Genomic DNA, 12,278 nt, shown 5'->3' with positions numbered 1-12,278 from the left:
GCCGGCGGTAACCCGGGGTCCCCGCCGCCTGCCCGCACCCCCCCTAACCCCCCCCTAACCCTGTCCGTCTCCCTGAGGCGGGGACGGACAGGGTTTTCGTCGCGCTAGCGACGGAGACTGAGACGCGAGTGCACGCGAGACGCACGCGCGTCTCAGTCTCCTCGCTGGCGAGGCTGCTGGCGGGTCGCCAGCGCGTACATTCTGGCGACCCGCCAGCAAGGATAGGAATAGGCAGGTACTGTATATCATATACAGGTGTCAGACGCAGCCAGAGTGACATCCTATACCCTAATTATACATGCAGCATCCAGCACACACAGCCACATACTGCATGTGATCCTGCTGATATATCATATACAGGTGTCAGACGCAGCCAGAGTGACATCCTATATCCTAATTATACATGCACCGTCCAGCACACACAGCCACATACTGCATGTGATCCTGCTGATATATCATATACAGGTGTCAGACGCAGCCAGAGTGACATCCTATATCCTAATTATACATGCACCGTCCAGCACACACAGCCACATACTGCATGTGATCCTGCTGATATATCATATACAGGTGTCAGACGCAGCCAGAGTGACATCCTATACCCTAATTATACATGCACCGTCCGGCACACACAGACAAATACTGCATGTGATCCTGCTGATATAACATATACAGGTGTCAGACGCAGCCAGAGCGACATCCTATACCCTAATTATACATGCACCGTCCAGCACAGACAGACACATACTGTATGTGATACTGGCACAGGACATATTTGCATCTCATCCCCAGATCTATATCAGTCTCCTGCCTCCGTCTCATCATTCTGCTACAGGCTGCTCATCCGCAGAGTAATCATTGCTACAGAGGATCAGAGAACAATCAGATCCCAACAGAGAATGCTGTCAGCTCCGACACTGTCCATGGTGCTGATTACAATGGTCACTGGGATATCTGGGACCATTATCTGTGCTGTAGTTGTACATGTGTATGTGAGACACTGGAGAGAGACCAGTAATCCCGTAGTGTGTGATAATATCCAGCTTGTGATGGTGCTGACCAACCTGATCTTCCAGGTCTTCCAGACTGTTTTTGGTGCTTTAGTCTTTCTTTGGATCTACCTGATGCTGGACATAAACCGTTTTTTAGTCATGCTTATGCTGCAAAGTGTCCTTATTACTGTCAGTCTCTGGAACACCGCCTGGCTCTCCGTCTTCTACTGTGTCAGACTGGTCACCGCTTCCCACCAGCTAATTCTACGTGTCAGAGCAAGAGTTACGTCTTCTTTTCCTCAGCTCATCATGGTGATGGTGCTATGTTCCATTGTCGTTAGTATACCGATCCTATGGGTGATGCAAATTGACATTTCCCGAAATAAAACTGACAAAACAATTATGTCTGGTATCACTGTTACAATAAACTCTTCCTATTCAATAATCAGCCGAATAATTAATTTTTTTCTTCCATTTTCTATATCGCTTCTCTGTATCGGGCTCAGTGTCAGATCCCTACTGAGACACGTCTTCAGGATGAAGCAGGGGGACTCTCATGTGACATCTGCCCAGCTCCAGGTCCACATCCGAGCTGTCCGGTCATTAATAATACATGTTATCAGTGATATTGTTTTTTACTTTATAATGTCACTTGTTTTTATCATCCCTTGGAACCATTTCAATGACATCCTAAAATTATTCTACTTTTTATTTATCATACTTTATCCCACTTTTCAAACTCTCATTATTATATCTGGAAATCCCAGAATCACAAGTAGATTATGTGGTCGCAGCATAAACACCTGAATGTATCATTGTTACAATGTTGAAAGTTGATTATTTTCTTATTCAGTGTGTTGTATTTTTTCTTATTTCTTATTATTAAATGTGTCCGACCAGTTTCATTGGGAAATAGAAATAGTTTTACAGTATATTAAAATCTAAAATGAATAAATACATTATATTTGAATTATTAATCTAATATATATTTTACCACTACTTTCTTTGTTTCTGTTTTAGTCACTTTAAACGTTTTTAAAACTTTATTGCCATTCCCTACAGGTGTTGTGTCTCTCATTTAATGTGCATTATACTGGTAATCACAGGAATCTCATCACTTTATTAATCCCATGAATTTGTATTCTAACTTCTGTATTGATACATGGATGGGTGAGAAGCCGCAGTTTTCAGGTATAGACAAAGGTGTATTGGGATGGAAAACCAAAATGTTTAGTTATTATTTATTTATTGACAGTTTCTTATATACAGTAGCTCACATATATTCACAGCACTTTACAGAGTATAGTTGAACATTCACATCAGTCCCTGCCCCACAATCTATTACAATCTATATTCCCTACCACTTGTACACGCACACAGACATTCTTGGGTTATTTTTTTTGATGGGAGCTAATTAACCTACCATTATACTTTTGGATTGTAGGAGGAAACCGGAGCACCCAGAGGAAATACACGTAAGCACAGGGAGACTATACAAACTCCACATAGTTAGGGCCGTGGTGGGAATCGAACCCATGACCTCAGCGCTGTGAGACAGTAATGCTAACCATTACCCCATCCGTACTGTTAAGGGAGTGGGATCCCTCCTTCTTAGTTGGACACAGTTGTAACCATACTTGAGCAAAAAATGGAAAAAAGAGAAAAAATTGTCTTCTTTTTTGGCGCACAGAAGAGATAGAGTATTTTAATGTTTGTTATAATGTTATTTAAAATTTAACTTTTAATTTTTCTGTTTTAAAACTGCTTTTTATGCGAAATATTGATGCAGTAAACAAAATTAATAAAATCGGTGTCAGTGTGTCTTTTTTTGTGTTGATTCCTTGATTTAATTCTTATTCAGAGACATGTGTTGTAATTAATCCTTGGATATTCAAGATACTTGGTTCTATCTCGTGTATGATACACTATTTCCTTTAGTAGTTTATAATTGTATCAGGGTTCCTCTTATTTATTCTTCCTCTATGAGTATATTTTTGTATCAATCTCAGAGTATTAGAGGATAGAAAAATATGGATAGATAGACTTTTATATATTTTAGCTGTCTTATCTTATTTTACACATATGACAATGCATCAGGTTAATTTTAATAACACATGTGACTCTGATTTTTGTTTGGGTTGATAATTTTCTGGTTGGGATTTGTGACCTTTTTTCGGCATCTATATTGCACCGTCCATCAACTGGTGTAGCGTAGTTACAATGTTATTGTTAATTGAATAATCTTCTGCTGATCCCTATATGCCTTTATTGGTTATATTTTGGGATTGCAGTGTTATTCAATATTTGTGAGTGCAGTTTTATATCGTTAGTAGATCAATTGATTTCTGTACATCACTAAATAAATGTGTTTTGTGTTGTGTCAGCAACAGGTTTTAATACACACTGTTTTTATTTAATAAATGATAACGTTAGTATAGTTTAGTTTATACAAGATGCTAAATTGTTAATTGAATAATCATCTGCCAATCCCTTAGTATGCTGTATATCTTTATTGATTATATTTTGGGATTGCAGTATTACTCAATATTTGTGAGTGCAGTTTTTATCGTTAATAAATCAATTGATTTCTGCACATCGCTAAATAAATGTGTTTTATGTTGTGTCAGCAACAAGTTTAAGTATGCACAGTTTTATTTAGTAAGTGGCAGCGTTAATGTAGTTTAATTTATACAAAACGCTGGATAACAATTGTCTTTGTTGATCTGTAGCGTACCAGTAGCAGATTCACATAAGTGCACTCTTATTTCAATTAGAGGGCAGCGTTATATGGTTTAATTTCAGTAGTGTCTGCACTTTATTTTCCCCATCCTCCTTTCCCGCCTGTCGCAGGTCAGCCAGTACACAAGCATCCTAGTAGGACATCGTATACCATAGAGAGTCACATCTACCCCCTCCACCCATCGAGGCCATGTACGAGGCCATGTATTTGGTCGGTAGCCACATAGGCTGTAGGTGGCTTCCAGGACAATCGAGTCTGATTGAGTGTGCTTTTTCTTCTCCTCCGCTAGCTCTCACTATCCCTTTCAATCTTCTTCCACCAAATGTACAGTGTACCTATAGAGCCCGAAGTGCTCTGACGCTGGACACAGTTGCCAAACAGGGCGTTCGAGTGTGCTTTTTCTTCCTCTCCGCTCATCTTTCTGTCCCTTTCAATTTTTTCTGAATGTCATATATAGTGTGTAACTCAAACATGTCTAGCCTCCACCTCCCACCCAACGTGACAAGATAGTTGGTGGCGGCCGACTTACCACAGTTGACCCTGGCAGGGCCACTTGAGTGTGCTTTTTCTTCCTCTCCTCTTTTCTCTTACTATCCCTTTGCATTGTTTCTAAGTGTTATAATATGTATTTAATATGACTACACCAGTGTCACAGAGCCAATCTGGGACCTAGATACATCTAACCCTGACACCATATAATGTGGTCCTCATAGTAATACAGAGGTGAGGGGTCGAATAGAAGCCAGCCCTTATTAATACACAGCTTTAGGCACCAATACATGCAGGGAACTTTCGATTCCTGATAGCCCAACTGGCATACCTTAAGCTGCGAGAGACACACATCCCAGGATACAAATTAATGAATAAATGAGTCCTGGAATAAGCATGGAGGGCCCAGAACTGCAGTCCAAACACTAAACCCCCCGGACACACACACTCACCACCACTGTACAGTGCGCACTGGATTTTTTTAGGTGACACGATTCACCAGTGGATTACACCAGCAGGAGCCATAATATGACAGGTCCCTGCCTCTTTATCACGGCACTTGATGTCACACTATTCTAACACGGCGATTCACAAAAGCATCAACACACAGTGCAGCATGTACATAGTAATTGACACACAGTCCTTGAGTGATCATCTAATTGTTGTTTTTTTATATGTTTTGTACAGGATTCGCTAAGTCCAGCTCCCGATTCACCGCTAGCCGCACCCGCAGCTACATAACACAACGGTCTCCATGGCAACTATGTGGCTTGCGTACCACACAGCTCCTTCCTAGATGCCGGCGTGACGCGCTTCCAGCTTGAGCCCCTGTCCTTCCGTCGGGGAGACGGCGCGGCCACAGGTGACCGGCGCTGGACGGCGCGAACCCTAATCTATCCACTCCTTTATAAGGTAAGCACTTTGCAAATGTTATTGTTCTCACTAGCACCTTGACAAAGGGGTATACACCCCGAAACGTTGGTCTCCTTTTGCACGTTTTAATACAGCACGTATTTTAAGTCTCCTGAGTGCCATCCTTTATTTCCATTGTGGCCGTAACCTGAGGGATCTCCTAATGCATTCAGAAGTGCCAATCACAACCAATACCCAACCGACAAATTTCTTAACTAGAAAACCCGGCAATTACAGATGTTTATGCACCACATGTGGCTTCCTGGAAACAGGCAACAGTTTTTCACATCCTTACACAGGAAAAAGATATCCAATAAAACATATCTTCACCTGCAATTCAAGCTACGTTGTATATTATATCCGATGCCCATGTGGATTAATTTATGTCGGTAAAACGATACGCAAGTTCAAAGAACGCATGGCATTACACCGCAGCTCTATTAGATTAGCCATTGAAGGCAAGCCCACGGACCAGCCGGTGGCACGGCATTTCAAAGAACATGGCCATGGACTTTCAACATTAAGGTACAAGATGATAGACTGTGTGCTGGACAATAAGAGAGGAGGAGATCGAGCCAAGGCTCTGTTAAGAAAGGAAGCGCGCTGGATATATGAACTCAATAGTGTTTCGCCAAAGGGCCTGAATGGGCAACTTAATCTCAGTTGCTTTCTATAAACTTGTTGCCTCGTAATTTATACTTATGCTTCTTTTTTCCCCTCTCTCTTTCCTTTTTTCCTTTTTTAATTATGCTATACTTTTAGCTAATCGTCAAAGTTATATGCTGTACTTGGCTGGCTATGTTCCGTTTATTCACTAATACGACACACGTATATTATTGTTTAGATTCAATCACCTAGCAACCAGACCTGCCCCCAGAGACGTCATGGTGGGAGTGTACTCTCACGGTGGTGACGTCGACGGAAGTCCAGGAGGTTGCCTCGCACGGGGTGTACGTGGTGAAGGTATATAAGGTATGTCTTATTGTTTGTATAACATGCTCCTGATGAAAATTCTACACTAAAGAATTGAAACGTTGACCACACCTAGCGTGTCTGTCATTTATTTTTCCAAATCCTGGTACGAGTGCCGCCTATCCTGCATACTACTATATATATATATATATATATATATATATATATATATATATATATATATATATATATATAGCAAGCAGTCCGGTTTTTAGGCCAGAGAGGGCACTCACTACCACAGTAGGTACAACGCTTTTTTATTCAAGCCAGGCTTGCTGTGGTGACACACTGATCTCTGTAGCTGTCTTGAAAACGGCCCTCCGGGGTTGAAACGTTGACTATGCCTGTCTACTATTCCTGTATAAAAAAGCGTTGTACCTACTGTGGTGGTGAGTGCCCTCTCTGGCCTAAAAACCGGACTGCTTGCTATTTTTGGAAATTTCCCTTTCCTTAGGGGAGCACCCCGATTTCTGCAAATATTCCTGGATGTGAGTGCGGATCTCTGGACTATATATATATATATATATATATAGTTGTGTAGATAGGCCTGGCACTCTCCTGTATGTGCAAATACCCGGGTGCCTTCCGGAACCAATAGTAGAGTCTTGAAATAACAAGCAGCGGCACTCAGTCGGGAAGATTTCAAAACGTGCATTCAAAAATCACAGCAATAAGCCAACGTTTCGGGGATTATACGCCCCTCTGTCAAGGTGTGGTGATACCTCACCACACCTTGACATATATATATTTTTTTTTACATACATTGTTTCCAGCGCTGGTATATATACCTCTATTTTACATATATATACACCCGTGACCCATAGTCACATTACACAGTGCACAGTGACCCATAGTCACATTACACAAGATTTAGTGACCCATAATCACATTACACAGCACATAGTAGTAGTAGTAGTAGTAGTAGTAGTAGTAGTAGTACGTTTATTTATAAGGCGCCACAAAGTGTCTGCAGCGTCGTACATAGCAAACAAAAAAAAATTACAAGGTAACGTACAGGGTGTGTTGATAAAATACAGCATAAATAGGGGTATAGCTGGTAGAACTAAAATCAGCATCAGTTCAGAAGTAGGTGTCGAATTTGTCAAGGAGATTGAAGATGAAGTAGAGGAAGGGAAGAACAGGACACGAGCACAGGTGAGGTAAAGAGGTAGGGTGAGTACGTGAGGAAGGAGGGCCCTACTCATAAGAGTTAACATACTAAAAGGAGGTGGGTGGACGAACAAAAAACAATAGGATAAGTAGGAACGGATGAAAACGGAGGCAGGATAGGAGGATCAAAAGAGGTTAGGAGGAGGGATAGGCTAGTCAAAAAAAGTGGGTTTTGAGGGAGCGCTTGAAGGAGGTAAGGGAATCAGAAAGCCTGATGGGTGGCGGGAGGTTGTTCCAGTGCAGAGGGCAGTGCGAAAGAAGTCTTGGACACGGGAGTGGGAGGAGGTGATTAGGTGAGATGTCAGTCGGCGGTCAGCGATGGAGCAAAGAGGACGGGAGGGAGTGTGGATAGAGATCAGTGAAGAAAGGTAAGGAGCAGTGGGGGAGGAGAGAGCCTTGTAGGTGGTGGTGAGGATTTTAAAGAGAACTCGGAAAGGAATGGGGAGCCAGTGAAGACAGACAGAGGGGGGAGGCGGAGGTAGAGCGGCGGGAGAGGAAGATGAGCCTAGCAGCAGCGTTAAGAATGGATTGGAGAGGTGCGAGCCGGGTGAGAGGTAGCCCAGAGAAAATGATGTTGCAGTAGTCAAGGCGGGAGATGACAAGAGAGTGAATGAGAATTTTGGTTGTGTCAGTGGAGAGGAATGGTTTGATGCGTGAGATGTTGCGTAGGTGAAAGCGGCAAGACTGTGAGAGAGCACGAATGTGGGGGGTGAAAGAGAGGGAGGAGTCAATGATGACACTGAGGCAGCGCATTTGGTCGGTGGAAGTGATCTCGGTTTCACCAATGCTGATGGAGATAGTGGGAGAAGAGGGGATGTTCGGGGGATGGAAGATTAGAAGTTCAGTTTTAGCCATGTTTAGTTTCAGGAAGCGTTGGGTCATCCAGGCTGAGATGGCCGCGAGGCATTCGGAGACAGGAGTGATGGGGATAGGTCGGGGGAGGAGAGATAGATTAGGGTATCATCAGGATAAAGGTGGTAATGGAAACCATAGGAGCTGATGAGGGTGCCCAGAGAGGTGGTGTAGAGGGAGAAGAGGAGAAGGCCAAGGACTGACCCTTGGGGATCACTGACTGGCTGTGGGGTAGTAGGCGAGGAGGAGCTCGAAGTGGAGACGGAGAAGGAGCGATCGGAGAGGTAAGAGGTGAACCAGGAGAAGACCGTGCCAGTGATGCCAAAGGAGCAGATGGTGTTGAGCAGGAGAGGGTGGTCAACAGTGTCAAAGGCAGCTGACAGATCAAGCTGGATGAGGATAGAGAAGAGGCCTTTGGATTTAGCCGATAGTAGATCGTTAGTGACTTTGGTCAGGGCAGTTTCAGTGGAATATAAAGGGCGGAACCCGGATTGGAAGGGGGTCTAGAATGGAGTTAGCAGTAAAGTGGCTTAGGAGACGATTATAGGTCAGATGTTCTAAGAGCTTGGAGGCAAAAGGGAGGAGGGAGATGGGCCTGTACTTGGATGGAGAGTTGGGATCCAGATTTGTTTTTTTGAGAATTGGGGAGACAAGAGCATGTTTTAAGGAGGAAGGGAAACTCCCAGAGGATAGGGAAAGATTATAGAGGTGAGCCAGGTGAGAACAGACTGACGGACTGAGACGACGGATAATATTGGAGGGGATAGGATCAAACGGGCAGGTGGAGGGAGAAGTGGATTGAAGGATAGAGTGGACTTCAGCGGCAGTGGTGGGGTAAAATGAGGACGGGGTGGGAAGGAGGGGAGTGGAGATGTAGGAGGGGAGGAGGGAGAGGGTGAGGTCATGGCAGCAGTGATGGCAGTCCTGAGAGAGGAGATTTTGGTTGAAAAGTAGGTAGCAAAATCAGCGGCTACGATGGAGGACGGAAGAGCTGGAGGAGGGGGGGAGAGCAAGGAGTTGAAGGTGGCGAAGAGCCTGCGGGGGTTGGATGATTGGGAAAGGATGAGGGACTTAAAGTAGGATTCCTTGGCCAGAGCAAGGGCAGAGTTGAAGGAGGAAATAATGAATTTGAAATGGAGATAATCCACGAGGGAGCGTGATTTCTTCCAGGAGCGCTCAGCAGTGCGAGACCAATTTTTAAGGAATCGCGTGATAGGCAAGTGCCACGGTTGGGGGTTGGAGCATCGAAGGGGGATAGAAAAGGGAGGGCAGGCAGAGTCCAATGCCGAAGAGAGGGTGTCATTATAGAGGGAGGCGGCGAGGTTTGGGCAGGACATGACGGCGATTGGGGCGAGAAGAGGACACAGCGTGTTTGAGAAGGCAGCAAGATCAAGTGTGTTGACGTTATGCCGTGAGACAATGCGCTTGGGAGGAGGGGTGGGAGAGGGGGAAGCAGTGAGGGAGAAGGAGATGAGGTGATGGTCAGAAAGAGGAAAAGCCGAGATAGTGTAGTCAGTAAGGGAACAAGAGCGAGAGAAGACGAGATATCGAGGAAGTGTCCTTGGATGTGGGTGGGAGAGGTAGTCCACTGAGATAGGCCAAGAGAGAAGCAGAGAGAGAGGAGTTTGGAGGTGCCAGGATCAGCGGGGTTATCCAAGGGGATGTTAAAGTCACCAAGAATGACAGGTGGCAGATCAGAGGAGAGGAAGTGTGGAAGCCAGGCGGCGAAGTTGTCTAGAAATTGGGATATAGGGCCAGGGGGGGCGTTAGATTGCAGTGACACGGAGGTGGTAGGGGTAGTACAGACGGATGGAGTGAGACTCAAAGGAGGAGAAAAGGGGAGAGGGTTCAGGGTGAATGACACTGTGGGTGCATAAGGCTGAGAGATTAAAACCCACGCCGCCACCTTGGCGACCGTCAGGCCTGGGGGTGTGAGAGAAAGAGAGGCCACCATGGGAGAGAGCAGCTGGAGAGACAGAATCAGAGGTGGAGAGCCAGGTCTCGGTGAGAGCTAGGAGGTGGAATGCTCTAGAGATGAATAGGTCATGGATGGCAGGGAGTTTGTTGCAGATGGATCTGGCGTTCCATAGTGCATAGGAAAGAGGGGGGGTGGGTTGTGTATTTATGTGGATAAGGTCTTTGGGATTGCAGAAGCTAGGGGGGGGTCGTTGGGAGGGTGGGGGTGCGGGGGCGAGAGGTCAGGATAGGTATGGGATGGGAGGGGGGAGGAGCGGTAGGAGAAAGTGAAGTTGAGAGATTAACAGCCATGAGGGACCGAAAGTGAGAGGGTAGGTTAGTGAAAGCAGACAGAGAGCAGGGATTTGGGAGGACAGACAGCATCTGTAGTAGATTTGCGAGGATGTGGTAGAAAACAGAGTGAGAGAGCTTGGGGTATGAAAGAGGAGAAAAGGTAACAGGCAAGGTGACCCATAGTCACATTGCATTGTGCATAGTGACCCATACTCACATTACACAGCACAGTGACCCATGGTCACATTACACAGCATGCATTGATGCATATTCATGTTATAAAATAAATTGGTTCTGGCTCCAGGCGGAATGCAACTTAACTTAACTTAAGGAACTTAACCTCTGTGTTAGTGCCGACATGACAGAGAGGGCCTATATCAGGGCCGTAACGGGGAGATAAGGGGTCACTCGACCTTGGCGCTGGATTAGCGGTGAACTAAATTACATGGTACTCTTGCTGCCCACCACTCATCTCCCGTCACACAACTCAGAGTCCCACTGACGCTATCCAAATCCTGGCCCTACCCGAGGTCCCTGTTGGTGCCTGGGGGGATTTGCGGTTCCCTTCCTCCTGTTGCGCAGTGTGGATGACATCATGATCCCATCGACCACACATGCATGTGATGTGGGAGGATGGAAGAGCTGGCAGGGCGGAGAAGGTGCAGAGGTCAGATAGAGACACAGAGAGGCCACGCTGTACAAAGCTGTGTTCCACTGCCCGGCAGCAAGTCAGGGACAGACTGTCAGTGAGTGCTATAGTTAATAATAACTGTCTACTGCTGTCCCTGTGCTGTACATTGCAATATTACATATGGCACATAGCACATATGGTGCCATATTTTTCTGGATATAATAGATTGTTATCCTTGTACTACATGTCCCAGCATGACATGTCAGTTTCTACTAGCAGTCTATCAGCAGCTGCCAGTGCACCACAGGCTATCTGCTCCTCAGCATGTAGTTGTACAAGAATGATCAAATATACTGTAGAAACTGACTGGTCATGCTGGGACTTGTAGTGCTAGGATAACTGTAATTATTATCTATATCCAACACATATAAAAATGGTAGTTTTGTGCTATTCTTTGGTGTGTGTGGGGGGGGGGGGGGGGGGGGGGGGGGGCAGTATGAAATTACTGCCGTGCCCCTCTCCCTAATGTCAGCACACATGATGTATATCCCCACACAGATATACAGTATGGTCCCCATTCAGTGCACACACACACACATTACCTGGCTTCTGGATGAGGACCACAGGAGCCAGCTACTGCAGAGCAGGGCCAGGCAAAGTTGGGAGCGTGGCCTAATCACAGAACCCCGGTTATCATGCCCCCCTTTCGGAAACCGTCATGCTGCAGCCGGAGCCTAGGAGCAGGTAATGTTCACCATGTGCAGCAGCCCTCCCGCGGCCATCTTCGATATTGTCAAAATGTTTGGGCGAGGATGCGCAGTCCGCAGCACAGACAGGGGGGAGAGAGTCGAATTCTGGGGTCTAATGGACCGGCCGACCGGAAAATGTTCCGGTTTCCCACCAGGCCAATCCACCCCTAATTACATGTGATCCTGCTGATATAACATATACAGGTGTCAGACGCAGCCAGAGTGACATCCTATACCCTAATTATACATGCACAGTCCAGCACACACAGCCACATACTGCATGTGATACTGGCACAAGACATATTTGCATCTCATGCCCAGATCTATATCAGTCTCCTGCCTCCGTCTCATCATTCTGCTACAGGCTGCTCATTCACAGAGTAATCATTGCTACAGAGGATCCAGAGAACAATCAGAACCCAACAGAGAATGCTGTCAGCTCTGACACTGTCCATGGTGCTGATTACAATGGTCACTGGGATATCTGGGACCATTATCTGTGCTGTAGTTGTACATGTGTA

Source organism: Crinia signifera, chromosome 7 (assembly GCF_055691185.1).
Source record: "Crinia signifera chromosome 7, ASM5569118v1, whole genome shotgun sequence".
Taxonomy (NCBI): Eukaryota; Metazoa; Chordata; class Amphibia; order Anura; family Myobatrachidae; genus Crinia; species Crinia signifera.
This window is presented reverse-complemented; position numbering follows the sequence as displayed.